The sequence below is a fragment of the Arvicanthis niloticus genome, chromosome 27, assembly GCF_011762505.2.
Source record: "Arvicanthis niloticus isolate mArvNil1 chromosome 27, mArvNil1.pat.X, whole genome shotgun sequence".
NCBI classification, from domain to species: Eukaryota; Metazoa; Chordata; class Mammalia; order Rodentia; family Muridae; genus Arvicanthis; species Arvicanthis niloticus.
In genome coordinates this window covers 22,728,339-22,742,709 of record NC_133435.1, presented here as the reverse complement: position 1 = coordinate 22,742,709, position 14,371 = coordinate 22,728,339, and the positions used below count along the sequence as shown (strand labels likewise).

At 43.0% G+C, this 14,371-nt stretch overlaps 1 long non-coding RNA gene across 7 annotated transcripts in view; it reads left to right on the top strand.

The window, feature by feature from the left end:
- Positions 1–1,424: 1,424 nt before the first annotated feature.
- Positions 1,425–14,371, top strand: part of LOC143439811 (uncharacterized) — a 46,557-nt gene continuing 33,610 nt past the window's right edge. For 5 of the 7 annotated variants that reach the window (XR_013107849.1, XR_013107847.1, XR_013107844.1 and 2 more), the window contains exons 1-2: positions 1,425–1,746; positions 11,992–12,163. This is a non-coding gene — a long non-coding RNA (uncharacterized LOC143439811). Of the gene's footprint in view, positions 1,747–5,614; positions 5,802–11,991; positions 12,164–14,371 lie in introns of those variants that run through there. The other 2 variants (XR_013107846.1, XR_013107850.1) reach the window with 2 other exon arrangements.

Here is a 14,371-nt window from a genome sequence, read left to right as displayed (position 1 = left end):
GGTGGCTTACAACCATCTGCAATGGGGTCTGATACCCTCTTTTGGTGTGTCTGAAGAGAACAATGGTGAACTTATATACATAAAAAATAAATAAATAATTTTTTTTTAAAAATTAAAAATACAAAGGTGTTAAAAACATAAAGCCTTGTATTCTTGCCAGCCAAGCAAACACTTGCACCATGTCTTCCCCAGCACCGGATTTCCCCAAAGTTCATGGGCGTGTTTTTAAAAATAAAATAATAAAGCCGGGCGGTGGTGGCACACACCTTTAATCCCAGCACTTGGAAGGCAGAGGCAGGCGGATTTCTGAGTTCGAGGCCAGCCTGGTCTACAGAGTGAGCTCAAGGACAGCCAGGGCTACACAGAGAAACCCTGTCTCCAAAAACCAAAAAATAAACAAATAAAAGTAAATAAAAGGGGGGGGGGGGGACAGCAAAAGCTGTTGATTCCATCCAAATAAGATAAAAAGCATATATGGAAAGACATGAGTAAATTAATACCTTGATGATATAATTCCTATAAAATAGGAAAACCATCAGGATTCCTATAAAATAGAAAAGAAAAAAACACCTTGTTGGACTTGAATTTCGTTATCATTTGAAGGATACAAAGAAATGAAATGCTTCAACCGGTGAGTAAAATTTCAATCCTGTAAGCTATCCATCCACGATGGCCCATTCCCAACCTCGAACAAAGACCTGCCTGGCTTCTCTCAGTCTCCGTACCTGTGCACTCCCACCGCGCCGGAGGGGCAGCAAGGGCTTGAGAGACCTTACCTTCTTTCCTTAACCACCTAACATCTTCAGAAAAAGGGTTCTCTCATTAAGACAGCAGAGCATCCTCGTGCAAACTGCTGTGGTATCACGTCCAAAACGCCAGGTCACACCAGGAGCGCCTGCGTCACCTCGGCATCAGTGACCTACAAAAAGAAAAAAAAAAAAAAAAAAAAAAGGGCGAGATGAGGGCTGAGATCACTCTTTTGTTCCACTTGGTACACAGCATTCGGCAGACATCGCGACCTGTCCCTACCCGTCTCCCGGCGCCATTCTACAATCAGTCCTCCCGGGCGCGCGACACCATCGCCAAGGCCAGTCAGACGTCAACTCGGTTCCCACCTCGCTGCTCCCCATTACCATCCTTGCCCAAAGCGCGATGGCGCCGGATTGCAAGGGAGCAGCTGTAGACCTGAGGAAAAAAACCAGAGCTCTAACAAAAGAAACGGACGGCAAGGGAGAACACGCCCACGGAGGACCTTAAAGGCGCCGGGCCTCTCCGATTGGCTGCTGCGACACAGCGTGGCCTGCGATTGGCTAGACAGTCGCCGTCGGAAGACCGGTAGGAGTCTCGAGCGTCCAAAGCCCGCCCTTCCGGTCAGTCCTCCCAATCCTCAGGCGGAACTCAGGCGACTCAAGCTCTCACGAGAGCTCAGGAGAGGGAGCTCCACGGGGCAGGGTAGCCGGAAGTAACGGTACAGGGGCCCGCCGCCCCGGGGAGTGCGCGTGGAACGTCGCGTCCTCTCCAGCGGCGTCGGCGAGCGCAGCCTCCGACCCGATGCACTGCTGCGGGACTGCAAAGGTGGGGCGGCAGCACAACGCCCAGCATCGCCGGACGTGAGCAACCGGACCCGGCTGGTGCTCACGGTTTGCCTTCTGGCTTGAGTGACGTTAATCAAAAAAACTTTGGTTTTGCCGTTTATTAGGCGTCTGACTTGGTGAACGCCTGTAATCTCTGCCTTTCAGAGGGATGGTAAGAAATTCCAGAGTTGGTGGCTTTGCTACTCGTTTGTGAAAGTCAGTCATACATACCATGTTGAATGCATAATGAGGAGCAAAGTAGGCAAAATAAATCCCTACTAACACTAGCTTCCAAGGAGAACCTTTTTGGTTTGTTTGTGGGGTGCTGTCTTCCTATTTGTATCAGCCTGACCTGAGAATACACATGGAGCCCAAGTTGGCCTCAAACTTGGGATCTTCCAACATCAGCCTTCAGAGACCCAGCCCTGCACTATGTGTGAAACGTGGTCGCATTTTCTTAAGTGTCAGAATTTGTTGAATTTAAATTCACATGTGATGCGAGTTCCGTTGGGTGTCATTTAGCAATTAGGTAATTGGTAGCTTGTCACTGGCCATAACGGATGCTTTTATGTTAGCCTTCCTGTGTGTATGCATGTATATGTGTAGGTGTGAGCACAGGGCAGTTCCCTGCATATACCAGAGGTCAACCTCAGCTGTAACTAACTCTCCAGGAGCCAGCCACCTATTTTTTTTGAGACTGTCTCTCATGGATAATCTGGGACTGGCCAGGTAGGCTGAACTGGCTGGCCTTAGAGCCCTCACGTTCCAGCTTTCTCTGCCTCCCCTACACAAGGATTACAAACACCACCACGCCCGAGTTTTTAATGTGCTCAGCACATTGTCTCCAAGCTTAAACCGTGCAGGATTCCCTTCCCACGTTAGGTGGGTCCTCTCCCGTCACTGTAATTAGAATGACCCCCACACACACACAGACATACTCAGAGACCCATCTCCTACATGATTCTAGAATTTGCCAACTTACAACACTACCAACCATCCTAAGTGCCAGACATTAGCTTTTCCTGAACATTTCCTTCTTGAATCAGTTTTCATTCCCCCCCCCCCCCCGAAAGTCTCAAGCTTTTCCATACTAGTTGGGAGATGTGTGTTAGTCCAGATCTGTGTGCTGCTTTTGAGGAGCAGTGTTCTTGGCTCTTCCTAAAGGTAGCACAAGATAAACTGTCTCTGGACCAATAACATTTCATCTCCAATCTTGGAAATTCAGTCAGCCTTGTAGACTCTCTAAGGCAGGTGAGCCTTTTTTCCCCTGGGCACTTGAGTTTTGTTTTTTGTTTGTTTGTTTGTTTGTTTGTTTGTTGCTGTTTTGTTGAGAAAAGGTCTCGTATCCCAAGATGTCCTTAAACGCCCAATGTAGCTGATGATAATCTAGAACTCTGTCCACACGCCTCAGCCTCCTGACTGCTGGGACTATACGCCTGTACTATTATACCAAGCTGATCTGTGCAGCTCTTAACTGCCCTGAATTTCTTTTCAAACAGAATATATTTATTTCCTTTGTACATGGCAGACTGGCTATTTCTTTGCTTTTGTGTAAAACTCAACACCAGTTTCTACTCATCAAGATCCAGAATAACCCAGGAGAGTTACATAAATTATTTTATTATGTCCTCAAACCAACTTTTTGACCCGTGGCTCTCCATCTGAACTCACCTGAGTTTCTTGTGACTGTCAATGAAATAATTCAGATGAGGCACACAAGAGCGTACTGTTGAAGATAAATGGGCTTCAGTATTGTAAAATGAAGTCAACCAAAGGAGAGATAAACAATGGGCAAAGAGACCATTGGCATAAAAGGCTGCTCCCAAGGGGTGAGAATGGACACAGGCCAAGGGGATTCATGGTACCAGCCTACATTTTTAGGTAGAGTTTAAAATACAAATGTCTCTAGAACAAACTGTTTTGTTGTTGTTTTGTGTGTGTATGTGTGTTTTTTTTTTCCACTCGGAGTAGCTTGAGAAGTGGGAGGTGGGGAGTAATGACACCAGGCATAGTTGTGCACACCTTTAATCAGGACAGCTAGGGCTGTGTAGATAGATCCTGTGTGCTGGCTAGTTTTATGTCAGTTTGACACAAGACAGCCATCAGAAGGAGGGATGGCTCAACTCAGAAAATGCCTCCAGAAGATCTGGCTGTAGGAAGCCTATGAGGCGTTTTCTTAATTAGTGACTGACTTGAGAATGTCCAGCCTACTGTGGAGGGGGGTATCTCTGGGCTGGTAATGCTGGGTTCTATAAAACAAACAAACAAACAAAAACCAGTCTAAACAAGCCATGGAGAGCAATTCAGTAAGCAGCATCCTTCCATGGCCTCTGCATCAGCTCCTGCTCTGCGTTCCTGCCTTGACTTCCCTCAGTGATGGACTATGATGTGGAAGTGTAAGCCAAATAAACCCTTTCCTCCTCAACTTGCTTTTGGCCATGGTGTTCCATCACAGTAATGATAAGCCTAACACAACCTGTCTCAAAAAACAAAAATTAAAAGGACTGGACAGTGGTTATCTGTGTTCTCTACCACAAAACCTCTGGTAGATACAGGTCTTAGGACCATTTGAGCAGTTTGGAACTACCTCTCCATGAAGGGCACAAAAATCCCATGCCTTTGACTGTTCATTAGAGCACTGCAGTTTCAATCCATGATTTTACATTTTGCTAATTGGGAGGGAGGGGTCCATTCTCAGGGACCTCCAGGCCTATGAATTTCGGACCAGCTACCAAACATGTATTTATTTTTTATAGGTGAAGTCTTTTATAGGTGAAGACATAAACATTATAGAGCTCAAATGACAGCTAAAGAAGTAAGGAATCAACATGGGAAATGGCTCAGTGGCTCTCTAAAGGAGAAGGCCTGGAGTTCAGATCCCCAGAACATACCCAGAAAGGTGGGTAGATAGTAGCCACCTGTAATCTCAGCACAAAGAGGAGGATGGGGGATCCCCAGGACAAGTTGGCTAACTAGCTAACTCTGTGTGAACTCTTAGTGAATTCTGGGTTCACTAAAAGACTGCAAGAAGTGTAGAACAGTCAAGGGGTCTCTACACAGGGGCAGTCACACATGCATGTGCCCTCACCCACACATGTACAAATAGACATACATGCATGCTTACCTCACAGGTACACATTCCTGATAATCTGAGTTTGCTTGATGAAAAAACTGCCTCTCGGATGTTATCCTCTGACTTAGCACACATGAACCATAGAACACACACACACTAAATAGACATCACTTTTTTAAAAAATATGCCATAAGTTTTGGCGTATTTTATAGTCTGAAATGAGTATCTTATGATGGAGAAACATGTACGACCGATCACGTTGTCAGGCTGCTTATGGCTGTAGATACCAGTTTCTTAAATGTCAGAGTTAAGACTGGTTTGCCATCCCTTAACCATCATTCAGAGAAGGGCACAGTAGCACACAACTCAGAAGGTGGATACAGGAGCTCAAAGGCACCTCTAACTACACAGTGTGAGACCAGTGTGGACTTCATGAAACTGTCTCTGAAAAAAAAAATCATTCAGAAAGAATTACAACCTTTGGCCAAGAAAGCACACTAGTTATCCTTCTTGGAGTACAGGAGTTCAAGTTTGGTAGTGCCACCTGACTTCCTAAGGAGCAACATGTGTGTTCACAGTAGACTACAGTATGTTAACATTTTTGTGAGTACTCACTCAACTGAACTTGTAAAAATTCACTGTCCTTTTAAGTACTTAAGAATATTAATTACACATTAGAATGAAGTCTATGACAAAATAACAAAAACATTTATGAGAGTTCCAAAATGTATCCATGATCTGAACAGATACCTAAGGGGTTCTTATTTGCGGTGTTTTCAATAATATGGAATCTAATTCTCTTCAGTGTAGGCCCATTGCTACAACCTTTAGTTCTGTATTATGGACTGTGCTTGAGTGATCACATTAGTATTGTGTTTGAGAGACAGACAGTGTTTTCTGCTGCTGTATGCTGCTACAAACATATTCTATTGCATGATAGACATGTCTAGACACAGCAGATAGTCTCTTTATCAGAAAGCTCACATTCTGTCTTATTTATTAATTTCTTCATTCTCAGTGGACAGGTTTATATTTCTGACCTATTCATATGATAAACTCACTTTGGTATTGTCTACGTGGAATATGAGTTTTCCGAAAAGGAGGAAAAGACACTGCCCGGTATTGTTTTGAAGTGATTCTTGTCAGACAGAAGTGTGAGTAGATCTTTTAAAGCTTCTCTTAATTTATGTATTAAGACAGGGTATCATTATTAGCACTGGCCAGCCTAGACCTTGCTATGTAGACCAGGCTGCCTCTGCCTCCTGAGTATTGGCAGTCTCAATTATTTGCTAGCTAGCCAGGCTAATTGAAAAAACTGCAACACTTAATTAAAAAGCCTCAGAACCCTGGAACCTATAAAAAGCTGGACGTGGTAGCATGCATCTGTCATCCTCTTATGGCTAATACACAATGGCAGGAGAGACAGGAGTCACTGGAAGCTCTTGGTCCTGTCAGCCTGGGGCATGCAGCACCATGACAGAAACAAGAAGACCCTTCTTCATAGGTAGAAGTCAAGAAGCAACTCTTGAAAAGTAATCTGTCCTTTACATACACACCTGCACACACAACATATACAGTAACACACCATAGACACAGACACAACATACACAGTCTAATGGACACATACCCACAGACAAATCATCTATATATTCACAGACATTCTAAACAATATACACATAGAGTCCCACACCATACACACAAACACAATACATACATAGTCACACATACACACAGACACATCATATACATAGTCATACATATCACACAGAAACAGACACAGATATGTATAGTCTCAGATGATACAGACACACCATATACATATAGTCACAGACACATCATAACATAATCTTATGTATCACACAGATATACAAATACATCATACACATAGAGTTGTATCACACAGATACACAAATACATCATACACATAGAGTCACACAGACACACAGACATCATAGGTAGTCTCACACACATCATAATCATACACATACACGCATGCATACACTGGTGAAATGCCTATAAAGCCTAGAGTATAATTTTGCTTTAATGTGAAAACTTAAGCTTTATGGTCTGAAAATTAGATTCAAATGCCATAAAATCCTCATGTCCTGGTGTGCCCTGAACTATAACTAGTGGCGGGACAAAGGCAAACCACATGCCAGGAAACCCTGCACTGTGCTGCAGAGGAGCCAGAGCTGGGAAATGCAGAGCACAGGTGATTCTATGAGCTCCACAGTCCAGCCCCTGGGCTTTGAAACACTGCTTCTGAGAAACAGAACCAGAAGGATACTTACTTGACGCCTCCTAGGAAAGTCCTGCTCAGCAGAAAACAGGCAGAAGCCTTTAACTTCTGCTCCACCTGAGGTCCGCTTGGTTTTGTGAGGTTAAAATGAGAATCTTATCCAGTGAATATACTACATATTTATATTCATGCAAAGCCATACCAGCATGTGGTTAATAAACTGAAAAAAGGCAGACAACTAAGGATGGATTAGAAAAATCTTAGTGTTTCCCCCACCCGTCCAGGAATTTTGGAGGTATGAATTTGAAGGTGGACAGTCTCCACTCTCACTCAGTGTGAAGGGATAGACAGAAAAGTGAACAAGTGCATCCCCTTTCACAAGAGGGAGCGCACTAAGGGACAGAGAAGAAACGTACAATACAGGAGTATCTCGTATAAAAGCCTACTGTCACTGAGCAGATAGTAGCACAATACAGTAGATCCCCACATGAAAACTTAAAAGTGCAAAAAGAATTCCGTAAAAGTTGAGTCTTTTAATTGAAATCCCCCTTAAGACATATTTTACATTTATTTATTCCACCCCAACAAGAGATGCTTGGAAAGATTAAATCAGTGCCATGTTCCACTTTATATGTGACAAGCTGCTAAGTTCAAAGTTGTGGGTTTACTGAATTTCTGAGTCACCACCTTTAATTTATTGCCTATATAAATAAATCTAAGTTTTGTGCATTATCTTTAAAGCAATGCTGATATTTATGTTTATTACTTTGTCACATATAACTGTGTGCTTACATATTCTGTATGTGAAAAAAGTGTTTTGCATTATCCCTTTAAATGCTTGATAATCTGGGTTGAAAAAGGCTGAAGATGAGAGTATTTCCATCGTTGCTTTTAGTCCAGTTAACTGTTCTTCCGTCAGAGCTGCACTGTATGCACTAGGTATGACTCACAGGGAAGTGTATACAATTGTATGCACTAGGTATGACTCACAGGGAAGTGTATGCAATTGTATGCACTAGGTATGACTCACAGGGAAGTGTATGCAATTGTATGCACTAGGTATGACTCACAGGGAAGTGTATACAATTGTATGCACTAGGTATGACTCACAGGGAAGTGTATGCAATTGTATGCACTAGGTATGACTCACAGGGAAGTGTATGCAATTGTATGCACTAGGTATGACTCACAGGGAAGTGTATACAGTCTCTCCTCTCCACCTTATAGTAAACATGGGTTGTGCATGTGTGTGTGTACTTACATGTTCATGTGGGTGTACACACATAGCTACATGCCAGAGAAGACGCATGTACGTATGCAGGCCAGGGGTCAGTGTCAAGTGTCTCTGAAGCTACACTATTCTCAATCGTATTTGTTGTGGGATCTCTCACTAGCCTACAATATAGCCAGCCAACAACTGATTCTAAGGGTCTGCCTGGCTTCACCCTTCCAGCTGGGAGTTACAGGTGTGTACACTGCACTCAGCTTTTGTGGGTGCTGAGGCTCCAAACATGAGTCCTTTCTCACCTTCCAGCCCCCAGCCATTCCCCTTTAAAACGCATCCATAATTGTAGGCCAGACACAGCTGCGCAGGCTTCCAATCCCAACCCCAGGGAAGCAGACAGGAAAACATCCCTGCGGCTGCTGCCTAGCCAATGGGGGAGCTCGAGTGATAAAGGAAGACACCAACATCAACCACAGGCCTCCACAAGCACTACATATGTCCACACACATGTAAAAACTGTGTGAACATGACACCCTCTGCCTTCCATGTTCACAATGGAAGATGATCTAGACAACACACTTCCTCCAAAGGTTTAAACAGTTACTTCCCACCTGGCCATTTTCCTGGGCATACAATTGGAAAACATGTCTGTCCAAAACATTTATTCCCCAACTTCATTAAAAAACAAAAACACTTGCAGCTCTTGCAAAGGAACTGGTTCAGTTAACAGCACCCACACTTGGTTCACAACCATCCTTCCCTTCAGTGCCAGGAGGTCTGATACCCTCTTCCGGCCTCCTCGAGCACTGCATGCACATGATTCACATACTTAGATGCAACAAGACACTTAATACACATGATAGGAATTTTAAAGTTATCAGGCAAGTGTGGTGGTGCCACGCCTTTAATCATAGCACTCAGAGGCAGAGGCAGGTGAATCTCTTGAGTCTGAGGCCAGCCTGGACTACATAGAGAATTCTGGGATACCTTGGGCTATACAGAAGAGAAGCCTTATCTTAAAAACAAAAATTAACAAAAGTTACTATCAACCAGACTCTAGGAAAACAAAACTAATGAAAGAATGAGTGAGCAGGAAATGTGCTGTGCCACGGGGAGGAGTCAAAATGTCATTTCACTGTCAGCCTGTTTCTGAAGTGGCCATACTTAGTCTGCATCTGACAGTTGTGTGGAGTCCCATTCCCCTAGGCCAGGTAGACTTTATTCTGGCTCAAGTGTTCATTCTTGAGTGTGTAGTGACCATGGAGATAAGCATCATACTGGCTTGGCGTGTAACCTAACAAAATTCCACAGCAATCACCTCAAACAAGATTTAGAATTTTATAGTTTAAAAAAGGAAAAAAGAAAATGCTACCCAAGATAAAGCTAATTCAAGCCTGATGTCTGCTTTGAGACATGGTCTCTCTATGCTGTTCTCTCAAGCTGTTCTCGAACTCTCAGCAACACACCAGCATCTGCCTGGGAAAGTGCTGGGGTTAGAGGCACAGGCAGCTAACAAATGGCTCACTCGGTTTTTGTTTTTCATTTTTCGTCTTATTTTGAAATGGGGACATATGAGGTCTAGGTTAACCTTGAACTCCTCCTCTTCCTGACTCCATCCCAAATTCTGAGATTATAGACTCAGCTGGCTTCCCCCACACCCTCTTTTAAGGCATGGTCTTGGTATGCAGCCTGGCCAGCCCAGAGATATCTCTGTAGATGAGGTGACACGGAACTCATGGCCATCATCCTGTCTCTTGCCTCACAAGTTCAAGGATTACAGGCTGTGCCCTACAGCATTTTCCGTGCCTTCCGTTTTCTCAATGACTAATGCTGGCAGGCTCTCATCTGCACGTCTGGCTCAAGCAGACATTGAACCTAAAGACATGTCTGCTTAAGCATACACACTTAAAAGGCTGTTTTCTTGTTGTACATTATATATTCTGGATATACATACAATTTCAAGATTGGGGCTTTCTGTTTTCATGTCAATGTCATTTGAAAAACATGTTTGTTTGTTTTTTTTAAAAAATATTTACTTATTATGTATACAGTGTTCTGCCTGTACATATGCCTACAGGCCAGAAGAGGGCACCAGATGTCATTATAGATGGTTGTGAACCATCATATGGTTGCTGGGAATTGAACTCAGGACCTCTGGAAGAGCAGTCAGTGCTCTTGATCACTGAGCCGTCTCTCCAGCCCCATGTAATTTTTTTTTATTATGGGGCTTGAGGATGTCTTTTAGTTTGTAGAATGTTTGATGAGTGTGCACAGAGCCCTACATTTGATTCTCAGCATCATTATAAAAAGGGCATGCTTTTCCCCAAGATGGTAAAGGTGCTTGCTGCCAAGCTTGATGTTCAATCTCTGGGACCCAAGTGGCATAAGGAGAGAACCAACTCCTCTGACCACCATACACATAGTAAATAAATGTAGGGGCTTTTTTAATGTTAAAAATGTGCATGATGGTATACACCTGTAATCTCAGCAAGGGAGGTTGGGAGCAAAAGAGTAAGAAATTCAAGACAAAAGCTGGTGAGAGTCAAGGGTCAGGGCTGAGAGCCCGAGTTCATTCCCTGGGGCCACACTGTGGAAGGAGAGAAGCAGCTTCCTCCACACTGTCCTCTGACCTTTGCAGGTACGTAAACACTGTTCAGTCACACTCAGCTACATAGTGTGTTCCAGGCCAGACCAGCATGCATTAGATTCTGTCTCCAAAAAAAGGTCTCTTTTTAATTAGTCTAATATTTTCAAATTAGGAAATCCTTTCTCCAGAGAAACCCTGTCTCGAAAAACAAAAACAAAACAAACAAACAAAAAAAAATCCTTTCTCAGTCAAGATCCTAGAGACTTTTCTTGGTTGTTTTTTTTTTTTTTTTTTTTTTTTTACCTACTATTTAGTAGTTTAGGTTTTCCGTTTAAGTTACTGTGTTTTGCTTCTGTCAGTTTGACACAGCTGACATCAGGGAAGGGGGAAGCTCAATGAGAAAATATATCCATCAGACATAGGTAGGTGTGTCTGGGCATTTGCTTGATTGCTGCTTGATCTGCAAGGCCCAGCCCACTCTGGGTGGTATGACCCCTGGGCAGGTGGTCCTGAGAAGTATAAGAAAAGATAGCTGACCCATGAGTGTGAGGAGCAAGCCAGCTTGCCCTCAAGGCCTGTTTCAGTTCCTGCTCAGTGACAGACGGTTGGCACCTGGAAACCGTTTCTTCTTCAAGTTGCTGTTGGTCAGTGTTGTACAGCAGTGATGGAAAGCAGGCTCACACGTCACACTTCACGTCTGCTTAGCTTAGATGAAAAGAGTGGACTGACACACATATAAAGTACAGCTATCCCAGCTCCACTTGTCTGACTGCTTTCCACACTGACATAACATGCAAGTCTATGTCTGCTCTGCTGTGTTCTACCATCTACTGGGCTGCCATTTCGCCAACACCAGTCTTGACCACTGTAGCTTTATATCAGGACTGAAATCAGCTATGAGTCTTCCAACTGCCTGTTTACACATCTCTTTTGGAGACTGTTTTTTGTTTGTTTCTGTTTTTTTTTTCTTACCATCTACTTGGTAATATCGACATTAATTCCTGCAGGGAGTTCCACTCTACCTATAAACGAACTGGAGAAAAAATGCAGTCACACTGAATTTTATATGAGGCATGGCATATTTTTCCTTTTCTAAATCTATGTTTTATAATTTTCAGCATATAGACTATATGTGCACACACATATTTCATATTTTTGATGCTATTATAAATGATAATTTTTAAATTTCCATTTCTAAATGTTTATTGCTCGTGTATAGAAATACAACTGACTCTTGCTTACTTGCTAAGTTAGGTGACAGCTTTCATTCAATTCTTCGATTTTTCTGTACAGGAAATCTCATCATCTAAGCACAGGCATCTCACTCGTTTCCAGTCTGTGGGCCTGTCTCTCACCTTGCCTTGGGAAATAAAAAACCTCTACAAAACAAGGACTAGGAATGACTTGTTCCCAGTCTCACAGAGAAGATAAGAGTGTGGCTCACTGTGGCATTTTGTAAACTCAGGTTAGTCATTTTGTAAAATCTGGTTAGTCTTAGTTTGCTAAAAAGTTGTTTTATATTATAGAAAATTTTTGAGCCGGGCAGTGGTGGCGCTTGCCTTTAATCCCAGCACTTGGGAGGCAGAGGATTTCTGAGTTTGAGGACAGTCTGGTCTACAGAGTGAGTTTCAGGACAGCCAGGACTACAAAGAGAAACCTTGTCTCAAAAAAAAAAAAAAAAAAAAAAAAAAGAAAGAAATATAATTTACATTCCATAATGTTCATTTTTAAAAAAAGTATACAATTCAAATTCTTCTATAGTCACCAACACTTCCTGCAGTGTTAAAGATGTGATGGTCATTTGTACCCATTCAGTGGATTTCACTGATTAAAATACATTCTTTTTAAATACTATCAGTTTTCCTCTGCTTATTAAAGAGTTACAAAAGTCCCAGTGATCTTGATACCTTGATACCTTGAATATACTTTGTATTTAGCAGAAATTAGGAATGTCTTAAATGGTGCCACAAAAAAATTTATCATTTAAGAAATATATAATCTGTTTTTAAAAGCCTTGGCCAGCATGGTGCTGCATATCTTTAATCCCAGAGATTGCAGAGACAGAGGCACACAGAGGGTTGTGAGTTTGAGACCAGCCTGGTCTACATAGCTGAGCTGCCTGCAAATGAACATGGTTTACATAGTGAGGACCCTGTCTTAAAACAAAACCAAACCAAAAACCTCACACAGTGGATCTTGAAGCCTACCTTGGAGGGTAAAGTGCCTGTGTAGCATGTGCTGAATTCAATCAGGGATCTAAAATCCACTTAAACAAAACAAGAAGCTGGAGAGATGGGTCATAGATTTAGAGCACTGACTTCTTTCAGAGGTCTTGAGTTCCATTCCCAACACACACAAGGCATCTCACAACCATCTACAACAGGATCTGATGTCCTCTTCTAGTGTGCACACATACATGCAGATGGAGCACTTGTATACATAAAATACATAAGTAAATCTTAAAGAAAAACAGACAGAAGGACAGAACCAACATAAGTAAATCTTCAGACAGAAAGACAGAACCACACACAGCTGAGAGCAGACATACGGCGGCTCAGCAGTTCCGAGCTTGTGGAATACTTGAGCTCTGGTCCCAGCACCTGAGTCAGGGCAGTTCACAACCACCTGTAACCCCACCTACAGGGGACCCTGCAACTCTGGTTTGAGGGGAGATGATGTTCACATATATCTCCCCACATCCCCCAGCCACATAATTAAAAATAAATCTCTAAAAACAAACAAACAAAAACAAAAAACCCAGAACTACAACCCACACAAGACAATGAGTATGGTGGCACCCAAGTCATGGAATGGGAGGTGGAAGAGAGGAAGCCGGGGTTCAAGTCCACCCTTGTTACTGGCAGCCTGAGCTACATGAGACAATGCCTCAAAAGTACCAAACCAACCCAAACAGCCAGGTGAGTGACACATATCTATGATTCCTCCTAGCACCTGAAAAACTGAGGCACGGTAGGACTATCATGAATTTGAGGCCACTATCCAGTGAAGTAGTGAAGTAGTGAAGACACTATCCAGAAAAAGAAAAGAAAGAAAACCCAAATAAACAAACGAAAACCTCACAACTGATCTATAGATTAAGTTTTAAAGAACCTGTAACAAGAACTGGGAGGTGCGCTTCCATATTTTCTATAACAGGAATTGGCTTCACTACTGGAAGATACATAAGCTCAGCAGCAGAACACCTGGCAGGCACTCATGAGGTCCTAGGTTCAATCCCTGACAGAAGCAAAATAATTAAGAGGAAGAGGAGGAAGAAGAGGGGGAAGGGAAGAGGAAGAGGCACTTCAACAGAAAGTCTAGTTGCTTGGTTCTAGGGCTTTAAGTGGATGGTCCAGAAACACTGTGTAAGGTGTTTATGGAAGGGCTGTGGACATGGTGCAGGGACAGAGTGCTTGCTGGGCTACCCAGGGTCCAGAGTTCATCTCCACAACACAAAACAGATAGAACGTTTAAGGGATCCATGTGCCCTGAGGTAGGGCTGAAGGTCCCAGGTAAGCTTCAGTGATGCAATGTGAACTCCTTTCTAGTCAGTGTTATGGAGCAAAAATGGAAAACTTTCTAAAGCTATTTTTATTCACATTTTATATAAGATTGCAACATTTCGGTTATGAGGTATCAAAAGATGGTGACGACCTGCCCTCCTTCCTCACCC